Source organism: Ovis canadensis, chromosome 16, assembly GCF_042477335.2.
Source record: "Ovis canadensis isolate MfBH-ARS-UI-01 breed Bighorn chromosome 16, ARS-UI_OviCan_v2, whole genome shotgun sequence".
Classification (NCBI taxonomy): domain Eukaryota; kingdom Metazoa; phylum Chordata; class Mammalia; order Artiodactyla; family Bovidae; genus Ovis; species Ovis canadensis.
The window spans coordinates 14,427,272-14,449,659 of NC_091260.1; the positions used below are offsets into that span (position 1 = coordinate 14,427,272).

General features: G+C 41.3%; 1 long non-coding RNA gene across 2 annotated transcripts in view; it reads right to left on the minus strand.

The window, feature by feature from the left end:
- Positions 1 to 8,610: 8,610 nt before the first annotated feature.
- LOC138421671 (uncharacterized) overlaps positions 8,611 to 22,388 on the minus strand; it is a 75,615-nt gene continuing 61,837 nt past the window's right edge. For both annotated transcript variants that reach the window (XR_011249583.1, XR_011249582.1), the window contains 2 exons: positions 12,469 to 12,545; positions 8,611 to 8,937 (listed from right to left, as the gene is read on the minus strand). This is a non-coding gene — a long non-coding RNA (uncharacterized lncRNA). The remainder of the gene's footprint in view (positions 8,938 to 12,468; positions 12,546 to 22,388) is intronic.

The window sequence follows — 22,388 nt, forward strand, 5'->3', positions numbered from 1 at the left end:
AGCATTTAAACTCAGTTGACTCTCTCAGCACTCCTATAAGATACCACTGTACTGAAATAGATGAAGGCCCTTTATGGACATACAATAGCTGCAACAATGCCAAATATCAAGGTGGACAAAATGACAACCAGGGATAAAGAAGGATGTTGTCTCCCACATGCTCTTCTTTCCAGAAGCCACTGGGCAGACCTTCTCCAAGGTTCCATGCTCAAACTAATCACCAGCAAGAGGAATGGAAATTATCACAATTGTCTTGAACAAATCATAACTCACATAAGTTCCTCTGGAGTGGAGGCCACCCTGCACCCCACTTCTTCAAGCACATGGCCACCAAGGGAGGTGACACCCAAATGAAAGCTGGACTCAGATGCTACAACCAACTTCTTCATCCCCACCTAGAGAGGGAACATCCTTAGACACCTTCAAAGCTGACAGGTTTCTCGTAAAAGATGGGCACACTGGATACATTTAGAGGTCCTGTTCCTTGGTAAACACTGGAAGTATTCTGCTTGAGCAATTATAGAAGTTCTAAAGAACGAATCGCCAGTCTAGGTTCGATACAGGATACAGGATGCTTGGGGCTGGTGCACTGGGATGACCCAGAGAGATGATATGGGGAGAGAGGTGGGAGGGGGTGTTCAGGATTGGGAACTCATGTACACCCGTGGCAGATTCATGTCAATGTATGGCAAAACCAATACAGTATTGTAAAGTAAAATTAAAAAAAATAATAATAATAAAATAAATAAAGCAAGCCAGGATCTGAGTTTTAACAAAAAAGTACGCGCTCTTTCAGGAGACAAGTCAAGGTCTGAGTTTCACAAGTACAGCATGACTTGAAGTAATACCATTTGGAGTTTACAGAGGTGAGGAAAGAAGCCCCAGTGTGATTGTAAAGAGTGCAGCAGAACAGGAAACATTCCTGGTGGGCGACATCATGCTGTATTAGGTAGATTTACTGCCTATCTCTGCCACCATGCCTCTAGCAATGGCAGAACTCCCTCAATCTGCACCAAGATGCATATATGTTTTTGTGTAGCAGCTAAAAATATGTGCATCTTCAGAGATAGCGGGTATGTGGGTAAATGTGTGTAGAAATTTCCCCAAAACTGCAGGCGCCTTACTGTTGACTGAATCGTATCCCCTCAAAATTTGTGTGTTCAAACACTAACACCCCGTACCTCAGAATGCAATTCTATCTACAGATAGGCCTCTAAAGAGGTCATTAGGATAAAATGAGGCCAGACTTCTTACAAGAGGAGGAGAACAGAACACAGAAACTATGACTGAGGAAAGACCTTGTGAACAAGTGGGAGCAGACATCCATCCACAGGCCAACGAGAGAAACCTCATAACAAAAGCACCCTTGCCAACATCTTGAGATTAGACTAGCCTACAGAACTGTGAGAAAATAAATTTCTACTGCTTAAGCCATTTAGTCTGTGATATTTGTGAGGGCAGCCCTAGCAAACTAACACACCTACCAGTTTGTACAAGATATAAGCTTACACAAAACACATCATATATGGAATGTTGGCTTTTTACAAACGACTGGTTCTTCCTTACATCTTTCCTCCTAAATATATTGCGGAATGAAAGATAATGTAGTTGAGTGGTTTAGCTATTTTAACTGAATCAGATCAACTCTGCAGCCAATTGGGAGTGTTGTGCAAAAACTAGTATTTTAAACAGCCCGGGCTTCCCTGGTGGCTCAGAGGTCAAAGTGTCTGCCTGCATTGCAGGAGACCTGTGTTCAGTCCCTGGGTCAGGAAGATCCCCTGGAGAAGGAAATGGCAACCCACTCCAGTATTCTTGCCTGGAGAATCCCATGGATGGAGGAGCCTGGTGGGCTACAGTCCATGGGGTCGCAAAGAGTCGGACCCGACTAAGCCACTTCACTTTCCACAGTATGTGACCCAGACAATATCTTTCCTCCTAAGCTCTGACTCTTGAATCTATGAAAACATTTTGGTCACCAACAAGGACGTAAAACTTACCTCCTCCTCCCACAAAGAAATTAGAAGATTTCACTGGAGAGATGAGAGGTGAGGTAAAAACTAGTTTAATTATTCTCCAAAGAATATACGAAAACTTTCTTTTAGCCTTTCGATTCTCCCTCACATCTTTTCTAAAGATTGACAGTTTTGGAAGTCATCCCTCTTTTGCTTCCCTAAACACCATTCATGCTGACGGTTCACCTACTCTGGATGCCCCCAGAAAAGCCAAATCCCCAATTCCCTCTTCCTTACTTAGCAGCAAAACTTTTCTCTCTTCCTCTGAAAACCTGGAAGCCGGATGATAATACCAAGGCCCTGAGACTCCAAAGTGAATTTATCAGTGCATTTTCTCAAAAAAGCCAATGTTTCATTATAAGCAATTCTGATACCAGATGTTGAGATACTAAAATTATTTTCCTGTCTTTACTCATAAAAAAAAATAAAAAGAAAGCAAATAAAAGAAAGAAAATGTAGCTGAATACAAGATACTCCAATTTCCCTGTGTCAGAGAAGAAAGAGGCTTGTGTTTTGTGGGCTAAATAACAAGGAGAAGCCTAGAAAACGAAAACAAGCAAAATCGCATAGCTGCGCCTAAGGGTCAGCTAATCCCATTTTCAGAGACAGAAAAATACATTGAGGTTTTCCTTTTGAATTAACATTAACTTATACTGCACGGGCGCGCACACACACACTTTATATTTAGAAATGTTTTAGCCCTGACTTCTCTGCAGGGGTAAGTGCCTTAATTTCCTGCAAATCATTGTTAAGTGTCTAGACAGGAGAAGTGGAAGCAAAGATAAGAGATCCTGAATTTCAACAGAGGGCCATCAAGCTAAATCCAACTCAGCTGTGCCTTTTCACTTGGCAACAAGTGATAACCCTGATAGCCACATTATCTTCCCTGTTGCCTTTGACTTCTGATAAGAAAGAGGAAAGTGGGAAACAATGATGAGCGTTAATGATAAACACCCTTGGCCATACATTTTCCTCGGTCTTTTACAGTTAACTGAACTTCAGAGGAATCCCAAACCCTACAGATCTGTCTGGTGTCTGGAGAGGTTTATGAGCATTTGAAGCTACAAATGAACAATACTTTAAAGGGTTTATGACTTGTTTAGTGCCTTAATTTTAAATATATTTAAGTCAATCAAAGTCAATCAAAGATGCTTTGCAGAAATTCCTAAAGTCTAAATATACTTTGTGAAAGAAAGTTTTACAGTCTCTTAATCTTTAAGAACTGGGCATGACCTCAGAAGTCAGGATCATCCTATACACATATATTAAATTCACTGTGAGAATTCCTTAGATCAGTATAAAAGTTTCTTCTCTTGGAAATATTCAGAGAATACCTTCCCTAAGGACCGAATCTTTGACTGTGTTACATGAACATACGATTTGTCCAATCCAATCCTCATCAATCATACATTCATCAACCCTTTACTTGGGAGTCTTACTGAATACGATAGGGGTTAAGTGAGTGGGTAGTGGAGTAAAAACTACATGGAGTTTTTACTTAGACAAAATTTAGAACAAATAACGATTCCACTATCCACCCTAGTTTAAAACTCCGTGAATCATTAGTGTTCACTAGCTATGTGAATCTGAGCAAGTTATTTAGCCTCTTGTGCCTCAATTTTCCAATCTGTAAAACAGGGATACTGACAAGTCTTATCTCTCAGGATTGCTGTGAGGGTTAGACAGTTGTAGTTGCAAAACACTTAGGATAGCATTCAGCATATAGTAATGAATTTTAATTATCACTATTCTAAGTGCAAAATAGCACTCTTTAATCAAAAGAGGAAAAGATAGGTGAAAATAATTTTGTAGGGATGACGGCAAAGAAGAGAAATTCACCAACTACTTAATCTAAGAAATAAGAAAACACAGTGGTACATAGTTTACTTCTAGGACTTGTCTAGATATTAATATAACCATAATAAGCTTCAACAGTAACTTGCACAATAGCACTAACTTAGGTAAAACACAGAACAAATAATGAAACAGTTTGGTTTGAAGGATGGTACTAATCCAAAGAAAAGAGAGGTCACTATGGACTGAAGGGGCCAGACAAGATTCCATGGAGGAGGCATGGCTTTTCCTGAGCCATGCTGAATAAGCAGGGTATGGGTGAGCAGATGGAGAAGGAGTTCACTGAGGGAACAGCATTGAAACCAGAGAAGCAGGAACCACTGTGGCCCAGGCTGCACTGCATTATTTTCTATCAGTCAGTCTAAGAAGACTTGCCATTATCCTCATTCTCTGCCTTACAGCTTAAAGGCAGAACTCGGCACAAGGTCCAGGCTGCCTCTGAGTTTCTCCTTTCCAGCAGATCTTATACAATCTACCCCAGCTGAGCCTGCTTTCAACACTGCTGCCTCCTTGTCCCTACCCTTTTCCTAACCATCAGTGTCCATCTCAATTTCAACTATATCCCCACTCTTTTCAGGGTAAAACCAAATTTTTTAGTCCACTCAATGCCCTTCACAATCTGACTCTAAATTGCCTTTGGTTGCATCTCCCAGTACAGTGTGAACTCCGTGGGTCCATTTAATATGTGGATTTTTTCAATAGTAAATACTATAGTACTACACAATCTCAGGTTGGTTGAATCTGAGAATGCAGAACTATGGATACAGAGGAAGTGCATATATAGAGGGCCAACTATAAGTTATATGCAGATTTCTGACTACACAGAGATGGTTGTTTCCCCCTAAGCCTAGAGTTTTTCAAGGGCCAGCTATATACCTTGCCCCTTCTTTTTCTCACAGTTCTTCCATCTAGTCTTTTTTTCACGCTTCTGTCAAATTCTGATATAAATTTACCTCCATTCTCTTCCTAACCATCTTATAATTATTATATCTGTGCATAATTTGTGAACTTTCTGGATCTTTGCCAATTGTCTAATTCAGTTAAATTTTTTGCTGACTTTCCAATCTCTTCACTAACTGCCTTAACCATCATATTTTCTCTCTCATGCTCACAGAACACATCTGTTCCATTTACCAAGCAAGCAAATTTGCAGTATTCTTTCAGCTAGAATTTTATATTATTATTTAAATTGGTGGGTTAAATTGGTGGGTTGGTGGGTTAGTCACTAAGTTGTGTCCAACTCTTGTGACCCTATGGACTATAGCCCACCAGGCTCCTCTGTCCATGAGATTTCCCAGGCAAGGATACTGGAGTGGGTTGCCATTTCCTTCTCCAGGGGATCTTCCTGATGCAGGGATCTTTCCAACCCAGGGGTCGAACCCGGGTCTCCTGCACTGCGGGTGGTCTCCTACATTGCAAGTGGATTCTTTACCAAGTGAGATAGCATCACTGACTCAATGGACTCAATGGACATAAGTTTGAGCAAACTCCAGGAGACAGTGAAAGACAGGGAAGCCTGGCATGCTGCAGTCCAGTTCAGTTCAGTTCAGTCACTCAGTTGTGTCTGCCTCTTTGCAACCCCACGGACTGCAGCACACCAGGCTTGCCTGTCTATCACCAACTCCAGGGACTTACTCAAACTCATGTCCATTGATTTGGTGATGCCATCCAAACATCTCATCCTCTGTCAACCCCCTCTCCTCCCGCCTTCAATCTTTCCCAGCATCAGGGTCTTTTCCAATGAGTCAGTTCTTTACATCAGGTGGCCAAAATATTGGAGTTTCAGCTTCAGTATCAGTCCTTCCAATGAATATTCAGGACTGATCTCCTTCAGAATGGACTGGTTGGATCTCCTTGCAGTCCAAGGGACTCTCAAGAGTCTTCCCCAACACCACAGTTCAAAATCATCAATTCTTCGGCACTCAGCTTTCTTCATAGTCCAACTCTCACATCCCTACATGACCACAGGAAAAACCATAGCTTTGAATAGATGGACTTTTGTTGGCAAAGTAATGTCTCTGCTTTTTAAAACACTGTCTAGGTTGGTCATAACTTTTCTTCCAAGGAGCAAGCATCTTTTAATTTCATGGCTGCAGTCACCATCTGCAGTGATTCTGGAGTCCAAAAAAATAAAGTTTCTCACTGTTTCCATTATTTTCCCATCTATCTGCCATGAAGTGATGGGACCAGATGCCATGATCTTAGTTTTCTGAATGCTGAGTTTTTAAGCCAATGTTTTCACTCTCCTCTTTCACTCTCATCAAGAGGCTCTTTAGTTCCTCTTCACTTTCTGCCATAAGGGTGATGTCATCTGCATATCTGAGGTTACTGATATTTCTCCCGGAAATCTTGATTCCAGCTTGTGCTTCATCCAGTCTGGTACATCATGCAGAGTGCATGATGTACTCTGCATATAAGTTAAATAAGTAAGGTGACAATATACAGCCTTGTAGGGTGACAATATGCAGCCTTGACATACTCCTTTCCCGATTTGGAACCAGTTTGCTGTAGTCCATGGGGCTCCAAAGAGTTGGACACAATGTAGTTTTACTGAGCAACAACATTTCAGTCAGAGGGAGGTTAGCTAATTTTTAAATTGAGGTCTTAGCTTCCAATCTGGGTAGTAGGTTCCTTCAAATCACAACTTGTATCTAACTCTTCTTGCAAGCACAGTAGCTGATTAACTACTAGAGATGACAAGAACCTAGAAGGCCAATTTACAAGACTAATTTATTCAACTACACAAATGAGGACAAGAAAAGCATAAGGAAAAAGATAGGAGTTCAAGATTGGTAGGTTATAGATAAGGTTCCCTGGAAAATACACCATGAGATGCCGAGGTTTTTATTGCTGGTGTTTTGTTTTATTGTTGTCGTTGCTTTTGTTCTGAAACTTGTACTCAGGAAGTTACTACTCTTGGGCTCAACACCCGTGGGACATGAGGAACGAGGGTGAAGGATGACTGGGCAGAGAAAAAAGTGAGAGGTTGAACTGTGCTGTACCTGGTAAGAGGATCTTCGGTCAAGTTCATGGGGAGCTCTGGACTGGGATGGCCACTGAAGCAAAAGGGCCAAGTCTTGGTACATCCACTTAGACCACTCTTTGAATGTGTACTGGACCCGAGGGAAGGTAATAACTTTGAGCAAGGCTGTTCTTGGCAATTCCTGGGGAGGGATGCAGCTGTGAGCTGTCAGGAGCCAACACTCCTTGGCTTGGTCCTAAAGGCAGAGCCTGGTGGTTTACCACAGTATTTGCCACTGTGCTGGGTAAGATGATAGCATGAGGTGCTGGCCTTCTCATTTCCACCTCTGTGCCTGCCACTCAGCTCTGCCTGGGATTATTCTGTTCAATGGCTAGTATTTCCTACATGCCTGACCTGACTGACTATGTTCATCTGTAGATCAAAAATTGAGTCCTTAATAAGTCCTCTCTTTCTGGCAGTTTCTTCTTCCACTTATCACAAAGAAACAATCCCAAACTGTTCATTTACTGGCCCGGCAACTAATCAGTGTCCAAATCATCAGCATTCGCTTTGGAATTAATAAGTAACTATTCCATCAGATGTTTTCTAGACTCTCAAGTGAAGGGCCTCTCTAGAGATTGAGCTTTCCCTGGATCTATTCTAGCTGAAACTGATAGGACAGCCTGAAGTTTTAGCCCTTCCCAGAAACAGCAGCTGACCAAACACTTGGAAACATCACAAAGCCAACAAGGGAGTGCTTGTGTGAGAAAGACTGGCCTAGCAAAGGGAGACAAGGAGACAGTCTGCGCTAGCCTGCTGGCCCATGGCCGCCTCGAGGAGCTGACGGCTGCCACTTGGGCGGCCCTTCCTCCAGTCTACCGCCCCTGACACTGCCACTGCTCATATTTACCTCTTTTGTTGTTGATGATAATGATGGTGATATGAGAAATTTAACAAATACAGGAAAAAAAACAAGAATAATGAAACAAACATTTAGGTGTCTGCATCCCAAAATTCACTATTGTTAACTTTTTGCTGTATTTTCTTCTCTGTTTTTTTAAATTTAAAAAAGTTATAGGTGTAATTAAAATGATCTTTTTTGCTACTTTCCATAGTCAAAATCATGATTTTTAATGTGCATCTTTCTAGCTCATTTTTAATAATTTTAAATGCATATGTTAGTATTCATGAAAGTGCAAAACACTGTCATGCATGATTTTCACGTTGACATAAATGGTATACTATATTGCACTTTGCTCTTCTTCATTAACTCGTTTTGAGAATTTTTCATATCACTTTATACAGATTTAGTTCATTTTTAACTGCTTATGATAGTTCATCTAAGAATCATGTTACAATTGATTTATTTGTCCTTATACTGATGGACACTGAAGTAGTTTTCAAGGTTCTCCTTTTTGTGCATTTTTTTCCCCGATTTCCTTGACAGCTCAAAATGAATGAAAGGTCTCTTTTTTTTTTTCAATTTCTTGCTGAGATTGACCAGGCCTCCAGAGAAGAATTCCTGCTATATCTTTGTTCTTTGCCCTTCTCCCTCAGTCCTGACAAATACCAGGTGCTGGTTTCAAGAATTCTCATTGTTTTCTGAGTTGGTTCTGCCAACAGTTTTCAATCCTAGCCAGACCTAAGGAACAGATTATAGAAGTGATGACTATGGGCAAAATTAATACATTTCACTGGGCCTCAAAATAAAATTGGAGTTACCTCCGAAATTTATCCCAAGAAAATACTTCAAAAAAGAAAAATCATCTATACACATGAAGATTTTCATTATAAAACTGTTTTTAAGATTTATTTACTTATTTTTGGTTGCACTGGGTCTTCGTTGCTTTGCGCAGGCCTTCTCTAGCTGCAGTGAGTAGGGGCTACTCCTTGTTGGGGTGCACGGGCTTCTTACCGTGGCGGCCGCTCTTACTGTGGAGCGGGCGTCAGTAACTGCAGCACATGGGCGCGGGAGCTGCAGCATGCTGGCTCAGCAGCGGCGGTGCGTGGGCTTCGTTGCCCCATGGGTGACATGTGGAATCTGCCTGGATCAGCGATCGAACTTGTGTCCCCTGCACTGGAAGGTGCCACCAGGGAAGTCTTGTAAAACTGTTTTTAATAGGAAAATATGAAAAATAATCAAATAGTCAACAGTGGGTACCCTTATATAAATCACGGCATATTGACTCAATAGAGTATTATTCATTCTTTCACAATGATGATTCTGAAAACTCTGTATTACATGGGATATGTGAAATTGCTCTATCCAACTCAAAATAGTTAAATATCAGCACTTTCACATGATCCAAGCTAAGACTAACAGAGAAGGACAGATAACGGTATACCAGCTAAAAAATGTATAAAGCCCAGGCGGCTCAGCAGATGTGGAATCTGCCTGCCATGCAGGAAACTCAGGAGGCGCAGGTTCAATCCCTGGGTTGGGAAAATCCCCGGAGGAGGAAATGGCAGTCCACTCCAGTATTCTTGCCCGGAAAATCCCATGGAGAGGGGAAGTTGGTAGGCTACAATCCAAAGGGTTGCAGAGAGTCAGACATGACTGAGTGACTAAGCACACACACAAAATCACACCTAGAGTGTGTGAAAATGTACCTGCATTCGGGCAAGAACTTGAAAGAAGCACAACAAGTTAAAAATGGTTATGCTGAGGAAGGAGAGTGGAAGCGAACTGAAATTTATTAAACTTACATATGCAGGACGTTATCTATATTATTATTTTAACAAACACACAGGAAGCCTTTATTATTTCCATCTATAGATGGGGAAGAGCTTCCCTGGTAGCTCACCTGGTAAAGAATCCTCCTCTAATCAGAACTCCCCAGTTCAATTCCTGAGTCATGAAGTTCCCCTGGAGAAGGGACAGGCTGCCCACTCCAGCATTTTGGGGCTTCCCTGGTGGCTCAGTGAGTAAAGAAGCCACCTGCAATATGGGAGACCAGCGTTCGATCCCAGGGTTGGGAAGATCCCCTGGAGGAGGGCACGGCAATCCACTCAAGTATTCTTGCCTGGAGAATCCCCAGGGATAGAAGAGCCTGACAGGCTTCAGTCCATGGGGTCGCAAAGAGTGGGACAAAAATGAATGACTAAGCACAGCACAGCACATAGCTGGGGAAATGGTGGTTAAGAGTTATTAAGTAAGTAGTTTAGTGTCAAGTTGATAGTGCCAGAGCTAGAATCTGTATCCAGGCCTCCTCCACTCCAAAGCCTGTGCTCTACCCATATTCCTCTCTGGATGAAAGAACATCCTTTCTTTATAGTTCTCCTATTATTATTTGTATAAGTATAAATTCAAATTAAAAATTCCCAATGGTTGTGAGGACAAGGAAGACAGGTTAGGCAACATCTCTCCCTGGTCCCAACTGATCTAGAGAGATAGGGCACCTACTACAATCATTCTTTGATTTTCTAAGCTTGCCCTTAGGGTTCCTGGTATAGAACAGTTGCTGCTGGCAAGAGGGTGACAGTCAACAGACAAAGCCAATTGAGTTGGGAATGGGATAAGCCATGTACTGCCTAAGGCCACTTGATCTAAGCTCTTGAACAAAGAGACCTCAACTATTATATGAAGCTGTTGAGAGTAAGCTGAAAACTGTTTGCAGGCATGTGGGTGTTCTCAAGGAGAAGCTTCCAAATTCCAGCCTCAGGCAATTAACAGAGGGATGCTAGGCTGCGAGTCAGGACTCCTGGGTTCCCTAATACAGCTCCTGAGCAGATGTGTACCCCTGGGCAAGTCACCCAGGTGCCCAGTTCTATCATATGCAACATGAAAGGATTTGACTCTTCCAGCACTGTTTCTCTGGCTCTTTCTTTCTACCCAGAAAGAAGAGTTCCATGGTCCACTGCCTGGAGAAGTCGTATGTCAGACGTTTGAAGGCAGTGCTTATTCCTCTTACCGTCACTCTTTCAGGAAAGGGGGGACCTTCCACCAACAATTCTGTTCTTCTCTCCACCGACTCCTGTCACCATCACCTCCCTCCCTGTCTAGCGAGTTCCCAGAAAGGCCATATCCTGGGTCTAGTGCATGGAAATACTCTGCTATAAAGGTGGCAGGCAGGCGCCACCAACTCTCACTGTAGCCCACCTGCCAGCAAGTAGGCAGGGCTGCACCTTGTGCTCCTGCTCTCAGGCAGAAAGCATATCAGGTCAGGCTGCAGCTCTGCCTCCAAGGGAAAGCCTAGAGACACAGACTTTCTGTCTGCCAGTTATCGTCTACAGCCCTCCAGGTAACCAGCTGGCTAAACAGACCCCAGAGTTTAAACCTTGGGTGTGGGGAAGAGCAAGGAGCATGATGCCCCATTATAACATTAAGATCAGTCTGTATATTCTAGCAGTTTCAGTAGGGCCAAACTGGGGGTTCACAAGCTGATCCTGGAATTTGATCTTCCTCAAGTTCCTTGTACCTGTTTGCTACTGCTTGAAAAAAAAAAAAAAAAGGTTCATTTGCATCCCCAAATCTCAAATACAGAACCAAAATCTGGAAGAAAAACCAGCCCAGGATCAGGCATAACCTCCTCATCAAACTGTTAGTGTGAACATGAGAGAATGAAGGGATCAGAAGAGAGATGGGAGAAAAGTGGATGGCGGAACTGAAGCAACATTCTGCAATTAAGCTCTGGGAGAAAGAGAGCTAAATTAAAAATAAGAATGCCAAACTGAACTTCGGGGTCTCAGGAGAGACCGAGATATGGGTCAGTAAACCAAAGACCAGCCAGGGATGTGTTCTGGTTCCCAGAGCACCAGTACTCAAGCAAACAGACTAGGGGTAAGAGCTATAACTTTGTTTATGGGGCTGCACTGGGAAGTGGGAGAACAGAATGGACAGGTGCCTATACACCCTAGTGCCTGAAATCAAATGCCACCATCACCAGACCGTAGATAAAGCTAAACCATATACGCCCTTAGGTTTTCAAAGAGCAGAACAGCTATCATGATAGCAACAACAGGGTTGTTGGGAGCATTTAATGAGATAATCCATGTAAATTACTAGCACACCTAGTGCTCTGAAAACATCATGGTCCCCTCCTATCACTAGATGGTAGGTTCCAAGAGGCCAGGAGCCATAACTGCATTTGCTAATTGGTGGATCCCCAAAGCCTAACACAGTGTCTCAGAGAATATTCACCATTGGTGCTGACACCATGGTATTGAAGGAGAGACTGGGAGAAACATTAGTACCCTCTTCATCCTCCCCAGATCACTTTTCCCCTCATTTGAAGCAAGCTAAATACTTAGCAGAGGGACAGCAATGAATTTCCCCTGCTACTTTAGGAATCATCACTGTATAGGAAAATGGAAGCTAACCTAAACTAACCCAGCCGAAGTCTCGGTCTGACTCTTATTCCCCAAGATGGGGCCAGCAAGGCAGCATACTACACACTGCCCTTATTTGGTTGATATGATTTGATTTGATTAATTGTATTCCATTTGATTGATTTTCAAATTCCTTTCTTGTTTTAACTCCAAGTTCCCCAAAATGCAAGGGAGAGAGAACAACCACATCCTAGGAGACAAACTTTAGTATTAGAATAAGTGCATTTACTTGGTTGAGAGGGGCTGGAGAAGAGGCCTCTGTTGGAATAAAGACTAAAAGAAGAAATGCTTTTTCCAATTTAGATAACTTACTTTTTGAGAAGAAAATTTATCCACTTTCTTATATCCAGACTAAACAGTTGGCGATGAGGGGTTTTGGTTCTGGACTCCTGCCAATTAGAAGGAAAATTTAGTGTTATTTGTGGTAGAACAGAGCTAGTACCCTGATTAAATTCCCAGTACCATTTAGGACCTGGATTCTAGGTAGGCGACATACAAACTCTTTACTGTTCACACTAATTCACTATCTTACAGCCCCTGAGTTGCCATGATCACACAAAGACTTTGGTGGCCAGGACCCAGGTGACCACCTCCAGGCTGGCATAGCATCAGGAGCATCTTGGATGATTAACAGATGTTCAGTCAAGTTTAAACATTGAGGTTGTCTGTCTAGACAGCTAGTCAAACTTCTTCACATGTCCCAAGAGCCCTGCCCTGACTCTCCCTGGCTCCAGCTGTGGGGATGATTGACATTTTGGACCTTTTAGAGACATACACTTTCTAAACATGAGTCTTGAAGTGAGGAAATGGGGAAGTGAATGAGGACCATAGGGTCCCACTAGCGAAGGAATTTGTTTCAAACCCCTTAGCCTGCGGCTGAATACAACCTCGAGCCTCGGTCTATGGACACTAAGACCAGTGCTGTTTCCACTAAATGACATGAATATTGATAAATATCTTACCTTTTCTTCACACTTAACAAAGTCTGTGAAAACAGAATTTAATAATCCACTTCTGCATCTGCCAGTGGGCATTACAGGCACTTACAGGTTTCTACCCTTTAGAAGCACATATTTTTAAAATGTCAACAACTGTCCAGGAGGCAGTTAGCTTCAAGCATATGAAAATAATAATGCTGGGAAAGACTGAAGGCAAAAGGAGAAGGGGACAACAGAGGATAAGATGGTTAGATAGCATCATCCGCTCAATGGACATGAATTTGAGCCAACTCCAAGAGATAGTGGAGGACAGAGGAGCCTGGCCTGCTGCAGTCCATGGGGTCAGAAAGAGTCAAACACGAATTAGGGACAGAACAACAACAGTATGAAAATAAATTCTGTATTAGTTAGTGAGGGCTACTGCAACAAAGTATCACAGACTGTATGGCTTAACCAGTACAAGTTAGTATCTCATAGTTCTGCAGGCTAGAAGTTCCAGGTATTATCTGGGTAAGGCTGATTTTTTCTGGGGCCTGTGAGGGAAGGATCTGTTTCAGGCCTCTCTTCTTATTAGTAGATGGTTGTCTTCAATGTCTATTCACATCATCTTCCCAGCATGCATGCATGTCTCTTTGTCCAAATGGTCCCATTTTATAAGGACATCAGTCATACTGGATTAGAAGCCACACTTAGTAAAAGACCCTACCTCCAAATAGGGTCACATTCTGAGGTACTAGGGGTTAAGACTTCAGCGTAAATTCAAGGGGGAACACAACTGAACCAATAACAAACTCTAAATCAGTGTTTCCCAAATTTTGACTATTTGTGTATGGATCATCACATACCTTTGCTATATTCATATACCATCTATACAATTAACCCCTTAATATTTAAAAATCAACCTGGCTTAGCAAAATAGATTTATTGTAAAACGTAACTTGATCTCTTCTATAAATAATAAACCAATGCTTCTCTACTATACATTAAAACTATTATTATGATTAAGAAGTCCTCATACCACCCTGCCTGGTGGCTTCAGTCCACGAGGTCACAGAGTTGGACACACTCAGTGGTTAAGCACACACGCATGCAGAGCACTGACGTCTGCTCACACGCCACCACTGGCAGGCATATCATAGCTGAAGCAACACAAATCCAAATGGCTGCGAGTGGGTTTGCATATATTCCATGTGAGTCGAGGTTTTGTGGGTATTTATTAAATAAGACAAATCTCATTTAAGAGGCAATAGTTCTGCCACTCCAAATCAATTCTCGGTATCTTCCAGCCTCACAGACACAGTCCATCTAATTTTCTGTATGGTAAAATTCCAAGAAAATTCTAAAATGGGAAAACAGGATCCAGGAGTCAACTCATCTTTCTTCCCTCTAGGAATTTGACGGCTGCAAGTGACACATGGGAGAGCTGCAGGATAATTTTGAAAAGATGAATTAAGGTGGGGTCAGGTGCCTTCCACCCTGAAGCTCACTGGCTATACAGTTCCTGAATGAACTATTGAAACTTCTGTGAAAGGCTTGGAGTGGAGTAAGGTGATTTTAAGGGAAGTAATGGGGAAGTACATCATCCCATAGTCTTCCCAGCTCATGTCCTAGACATTAGATCATAAGAAAAATCCTCTAGAATAGGAATAAATGGGGCCCAGGGCCCCCTCCCACTCTTTTGATAGATACAACCAGTTTTCCATGGGTCTCCTTACTCCTGAGCCCTTAAGAATCTTAAAATCCTTGCCAACACAACAGTGCAGGAAGCCACTGTCAACTACAGAGAGGGAAACCACAGCCCAGCTCTTTGGTTCAGGGTGCTTTCTCTGGCCTCCACAAAGGCCAGTCCTATAAAGTAATAGAAAAAGGTCTTCACCACCCTTTTCTCCCACGTTTTCTTCTTACCCTTCAGGACTCAGCTGAAATGCATGTCTCCAAGAACACCTTTCCATAGACACCTAATAAGAGATCTAAATAAATGTGTAAATGCCTCCCATTATTCTCTATATCAAATATTTATTTGATTCTTTTATATCATTTACTATGACTTATCATTACTATTTGCTTAAGTACTTATTATTTTAACAGTCTTGATTACATTCAAGGAATGTAAGTTCCTTGAAAGCAAGGGTTATAATGGCCTTATTCATCATTCTATCACTACCGTACACTAAGCACTCAATAAATACTTCTTGAAAGAAAAATAGAAAGGAAAAATGATAAAGCAAGGGGAGGAAAGAGAAAAGAAAGAAAAAAGTGGAGGTGGAAGAGGAAGGGAGGGGCGAAGAGAGAGTGCTCTAAGCCACTGGCAACTCGCCATAACATGCAGTTGCGCATGGCTGCTCACCAGTTGATTTGGTGAGTGAGGCATTCCTCTCTGTGTGTCATATAGTGAAGCTGCATTTTCCTCTTCCCAAACCTTGCTTCTCAGATAGGAACATCCCTTCTTAGAAGTACTGGCTGTGGGGGAGGAGTGGGAGACTTCTGCCGTCCTCTCTACTTTTCTGGTTCTCCCCTGTGAGGAGAAGTGATTTATCTGTTTGATGAGGTGATCAGACTCTAGCATCGAGTGTCTACCAATTGCTATGGTGCAGGGTACTGATTTGAAGTCTTTGCTTGGGCTCATTCTCCATGCTTCTCTTTTGGTCCCCTGACCTCAGCAGGATGTGAGGATGGCTGTGTCCATCCACATGACTGGCTGGTGGAGTGTCTGCTGGGCAGATCCGCTTTCTTCAAGTTCATCCCAAGGTCTAGACTTGGGGGTAAAAAAATAGAACACTCACTAGACACTGTCAGGTCACATCACTCTACATTTCCACCGATTACGATTTGGACATTTTGAGCCCTATATAACTTGGATATCTATTTCCTGAAAGACTTATAACTCAGAGGGGAAAAGAGTGAATTTGATTACCCCCTCAGAAAACCTAATATGAAAAGACAAAGATATTGCATGATACCAGTTTGACTGCACAGTACTAGAATCCTAGCTGGCAGAACATGCAGCCTTTTTTGGCAGGCTAACAAATGTTCCAAGATCACTCTTGGCATCATGCTTCCTCTTCAGACTCTTTCTAAGCTTATAATAAGAGCCCTACAACACCTAGTAGATCAGAAACATAACAGGCATGGAGAGAAAAGGCCTGTGGAGCTGGGTGAGGTCATTTCAGAGGAAGCCTGGCTCGCCATAGGATGGCTTTGTACGATGAGACCCCCATTAAGATGGAGGTCAGGCCCTCTCGCAGCAGATGTCCTGTCAGATTCTGAGAATTTTAACACAAAAGAGGAATGTTCCTGCAGTGGCTTGCTGCAGCAATTCATGGGATGTGGGAATACTGTTTTTGGTGGTTAGGAATTTACAAATGCTTTTAGGTATGGATACCATCCGTGTCTGCAAAGATGCAGAGAGCTGTTCATACAGAAGAGTTTGCCTTCATTGTTCCAGATGTGAAATGCTCCTCTAGAGACATAAGAGAGAAACTGAGGATATTTCACAGAGAGAAGAAAGTGATTTTTAAAACAGAGGCAGGGATATTCTTTTTTAAAGGATCTGCATTAATTTGTGGCATTAAGGAGCCCACAAAAAAGGAAATTCTACCTCTCTGAAACAGCTCAGTCCATGACCCACTTCACCCTCAAGCCTTGCCTGATTATTGCAGAAAGTAGTAGATTCCCTGACCTCTTATCCTCATGGGACTCAGCCTGTTCCATTTTATTGGCACTTTCCATGTACTGTTTAGGGTGGTCAGTCTTCCCAATTAGATTATCAACTTTTTAAAGAAGGGAATTACATTTATGTCTTACATATCTTAATATTATCATAGCATCTAGCATCTTGTCCTAAATACATTACAAACAAATTTAACAGTTTGAATTTTTTGATTTCTAAAAAGAGGTCACATTCATGAACTTTACATTTGCAGTGTTCCTGCCATCAGTTCAGTTCAGTTCAGTGGCTCAGTCGTGTCCGACTCTTTGCGACCCCATGAATCGCAGCACGCCAGGCCTCCCTGTCCATCACCAACTCCCGGAGTTCACACGAACTCTTGTCCATCGAGTCAATGATGCCATCCAGCCATCTCATCCTCTGTCGGCCCCTTCTCCTCCTGCCCCCAATCCCTCTCAGCATCAAAGTCTTTTCCAATGAGTCAACTCTTCACATGAGGTGGCCAAAGTACTGGAGTTTCAGCTTTAGGCTGGGAACTATTCTGGGGTTTGAAGCTGCCATGATTTTGAGGATAATGAGGATAAAACTAATAATACCACTATGAACAATAGTTATCATAGCTAAGAGATATTAAGTTTTTATTACAGGTCAAGCACCACTTTAAGCATTTTACATATATTATCTCATTTAATCCTCATTGCATCACTAGGAGGTGGTTATTACTAAGCTTATTTCTCAAACAAGAACACTGAGGCACAGAAAGAATAAGTGAAACAGGGTCCCTGTCCTAGAGTAGTTCACAGACTGGTGGGGAGTCAAAATGTAAAGTGGTGATGATAATATTCATAATACTAATAATACTGATAATTCAAATATACTTTTAAGTGAAAATTGGAAAACCATACATAAGAAAAAAGTGTATCAACTATACGAATAGGGTGTATATGTGTAAGCAAGAGAGAAGATGAAATTAAGTGTAATAAGGGATCTGAATTAGATGAATGAGTATTTCTTTTCTTCATAATTCAATGAGTAGGATCCAGTGGTGTTGATTAATGTTTAACAATGAGATTTCCAGGTGTAGTCTCTGACGAATGTTGTTTGATATTTTCACTTACATTAACGAGTAAGATGAAACTGAAATAAATAATAAGAACATATGTCAAAACTTCATTTGTCTGTAAAGGATGAGTAACTTCTTTGTTAAATCAGATAATAGTTTCCAAACACTGGAAGAACATTTCATCAATTTTCTTCAGCTATTCACAATGCAAAAGACTGCATAAACAACACCCAAGTTAACCCTGCATTACTGACTTTTCTCTGTCATTTTGTTACAACTAGAGCAGGGATTAGCAAACTACAGTCCATGGGCTCCTATTTTTATAAAGTTCATTAGCTCTTTCCTCCCCCTGCCCACCCCATTTTTAAAGGATTACAAGGAAGACAGAGGAGGAGAAAGAGGGAGAAGAGAAGAAAGAGGAGGGAGAAGAGGAAGAGGAAGTTATGAAGTGGAGGACGGGGAGAAAGGGGAGAAGGAAGAAGAGAAGCAACAGTAACAAGGCCTAAAATATTTATTATCTGTGTCTTTATAGAAAGAGTTTGCCAACTCTTGGTCTCTATAATCAACAAAAGAAATTATGCCTTGATTTTGTAGCACTGCTGATTTCTATAGTGCAAATATTCCCTCTGTGGCTGATCTCAAGCTAACAGTACAATGCAAAGTTAAGAGGAGATGTACAGTCCGGCACCACCATACAATATTTCCACCACACAGAAATAATAAACATAGATTATCTCAATAGCATTGAGAATCAGAAAGTGCAGTAAAATAATTAGGGAGGGATGAGTTTTGAGTATTTATTATATTAAAAGGTAATTTTATTTTATTGTAAGTTTATGGAATTTTTTCTTTTTATAATGATTGCTTTTTAAAATTCATGAAACTTTAACAACTTCCTTTTGCAAAATAAAAGAAGCTGGCCCCAGCACACTACAGTGTGATCACAGAAGTAGCTGGTTGCCCATGATGTTAAAGTTGATGCCACAATGACCCATGTACTCCTGTAAAGTAACAAGTCTAACCAGCAGAACACACTAGTTCAGTTCGGTTCAGTCACTCAGTCATGTCGAACTCTTTGCGACCCCATGGACTGCAGTACACCAGGCTTCCCTGTCCATCACCAACTCCCAGAGCTTGCTCAAACTCATATCCATTGAGCCAGTGATGTCATCCAACCATCTCATCCTCTGTTGTCCCCTTCTCCTCCCACGTTCAATCTTTCCCAACTTCAGGGTCTTTTCCAATGAGTCAGTTCTTTGCATCAGGTGGACAAAGTATTGGAGTTTCAGCTTCAGCATCAGTCCTTCCGATGAATATTCAGGACTGATTTCCTTTTATTTTTATTTTATTTTTTTTAATTTTTATTTTTACTTTATTTTACTTTACAATACTGTATTGGTTTTGCCATACATTGACATGAATCCACCACGGGTGTACATGCACTCCCAAACATGAACCCCCCTCCCTGCTCCCTCCCCACAACATCCCTCTGGGTCATCCCCGTGCACCAGCCCCAAGCATGCTGTATCCTGCATCGGACATAGACTGGTGATTCAATTCTTAAATGATAGTATACATGTTTCAATGCCATTCTCCCAAATCATCCCACCCTCTCCCTCTGAGTCCAAAAGTCCGCTATACACACCTGTGTCTTTTTTGCTATCTTGCATACAGGGTCATCATTGCCATCTTTCTAAATTGCATATATATGTGTTAGTATACTGTATTGGTGTTTTTCTTTCTGGTTTACTTCACTCTGTATAATCGGCTCCAGTTTCATCCATCTCATCAGAACTGATTCAAATGTATTCTTTTTAACGGCTGAGTAATACTCCATTGTGTATATGTACCACAGCTTTCTTATCCATTCATCTGCTGATGGACATCTAGGTTGTTTAGATTGTCTTGTTGGAGCTCCTTGCAGTCCAAGGGACTCTCAAGAGTCTTCTCCAACTCCACAGTTCAAAAGCGTCAATTCTTTGGCACTCTGCTTTCTTTATGATCCAGCTCTCACATCCATACATGACTACTGGAAAAAAAATAGCTTTGACTAAACAGACCTTTGTTGGCAAAGCGTTGTCTCTGCTTTTTAATATGCTATCTAGGTTGGTCATAGTTTTTCTTTCAAGGAGCAAGAGTCTTTTAATTTCATGGCTGCAGTCACCATCTGCCGTGATTTGGGGGCCCAAGAAAGTAAAGTCTATCACTGTTTCCATTGTTTCCCCATTTATTTTCCATGAAGTGATAGAACCGGATGCCATGATCTTTGTTGTTTGAAGGTTGTGTTTTAAGCCAGCTTTTTCACTCTCTTCTTTCTCTTTCATCAAGAGGCTCTTTAGTTCCTCTTTGCTTTCTGCCATAAGGGTGGTGTCATCTGCATATCTGAGGTTATTGATATTTCTCCTGGCAATCCTGATTCCACCTTGTACTTCATTCAACTTGGCATGTCACATGATATATTCTCCATATAAGTACTCTACATATAGAATATGCTAAGAATACCCTTTGTGAGGATGTTCATTACAGCCTTGTTTATAATTGTGAAAAATTAAAAATATCTAAATATCCACTGGTAGGAGAATGGATAAATAAAACATTGTATAGTTGTATTATGGAATATTTACAGTGTAGAATTCCTATTATGCTACAGTTGTAATGCATTATCTATCCCTACATGCATCAACATAGACAGATTTAAAAAATAAAATTGTGAAAAGGAAATTTCAGAAAAATATGTACAAATGATGCAATTTATGTTGATTAAAAACAAAGGATACAACCTGCATATTGTCTATAGCATATCAAGTGTGATAAAGGTGTCAGATCATAAAGGAGGAAGATGATCCCCTAAATGTGATATTAGTTGCCTCTACAGGGTAGGAAGAACAGGCCTCCCCAAAGTATCCATTATGGGTTTTAGACTGATCATTCACTGTATAGAAAATGTTTTATATATGTGTTCCGAAACAATATGTTGTTTCATTTTGCCTTTTTTATGAACTTTATATAAATGTATACCTGATGTTATCTTCGGTGACTTTTTTCACCACATTATTGCTTCAATATGTAAACAGCTATTTGACACAGACTGATTGGTTTGACAATACAAGTAACAGTGAGGATCTGGAGCAACCTGAACTGTTTGCAGCAGTATAAACACTTTGGAAAACAACTGGATGCTCTTTTGTAATCTTGAACAAATGCATGTACTACATGCACCAACCCATCACACACTCGTGCCAGAAGACACAGGTAAATGCTAAAGTGTTTACAGAGCATGCTCTTAATAGCAAATACTCGAGGTGAAGTATTTTTGATCTTGGGGATTATTCATACACTGTAATTCTGAACTAGGCAACATATTATTTGTTGTAGAAAAGAGATGAAATTTTATCTGTCATTAATAGCAAAGTAATTTGGATTTGTTCTAGGCTAAAGTATAGCCTTTGTGATTGTATCATATATTTAGGCTAAACACTTTTTTAAAAAGCCAATTTCTAACTCTTAGAAGTCAATGGGGTTGATGTCATCATAAATTCATAGCAAGGGCTCTGCATTCTTTTGTAATAGGTTGGAAAGGGTGGGAGAAGTGATGCTAGAGGCAGATAGAGAGGAAGCGCACAGCTTTTCATCACGCTGATCATCGCCCACACCCAGCCCCACCTGCTTCCATCTATTGAGCATCAAAGTTGATCTCCTCTGCAGAGAACCGTGTTTGTTGAGCCTGAGAAACAATTAGATTAAAATTTTGGCACTTATTACCTATTTAAAAGCATAGAAATATTGAAATCATGTTCAACTTTGAAGGATTTCTTCCTTGGAAGAACAACCAAAAGAAATTTGAGATTTGACCTTTACCTCCAAAAATGATTATTTTGTAAAGAAGAATAATTCTTTACAGACTCTTTCCCCCCCTCACACACAGGTTTTCTGTTCAGACTCTAAAATGAGCCACATAAGCCCAGAATTCCAAAATCAGCTGTTTCCTCAGTGACTACTCTGTGGTTAAAATGCAACATAGAGAAAAATACATGTACAAATGTATCAAGTGTTAACAGTAGAAAGTTCAGTTCAGTTCAGTCGCTCAGTCGTGTCTGACTCTTTGTGACCCCATGAATCGCAGCACGCCAGGCCTCCCTATCCATCACCAGTTCCTGGAGTTCACTCAGACTCGAAAAGATCTTCCAATTTACAAAACAAAATAAAAAGCTCAGCCATTAGTGAACACCTAGCTCCCATCCTTCCTCAATCCCAGCTTGCCCCAGCATGCACAAGAAGTCCCTGTGGTCAATCCTATAATTGTACCAGAAAAGCTAACCCTGTTAAGTGTCAGAGTTTAAGTGACCTGCTCATGATCTTTGGGTGAGCATCAGGGCAATGACAAGAACCCAGTTCTGAGGAAAATCTCTGCACCTAATCAGGATGTTTCCTGCTTTTCTGGAAGCTTTTACATATAGGTCTATGAATGGGAAACGCTTTGTTTGTATTAGTTGTTTTGTCTCCACTGTTCATAAAAATGCTTTGAGACCCCTTCTTGATTTGACTTCTTGGGTGATACTGTTTG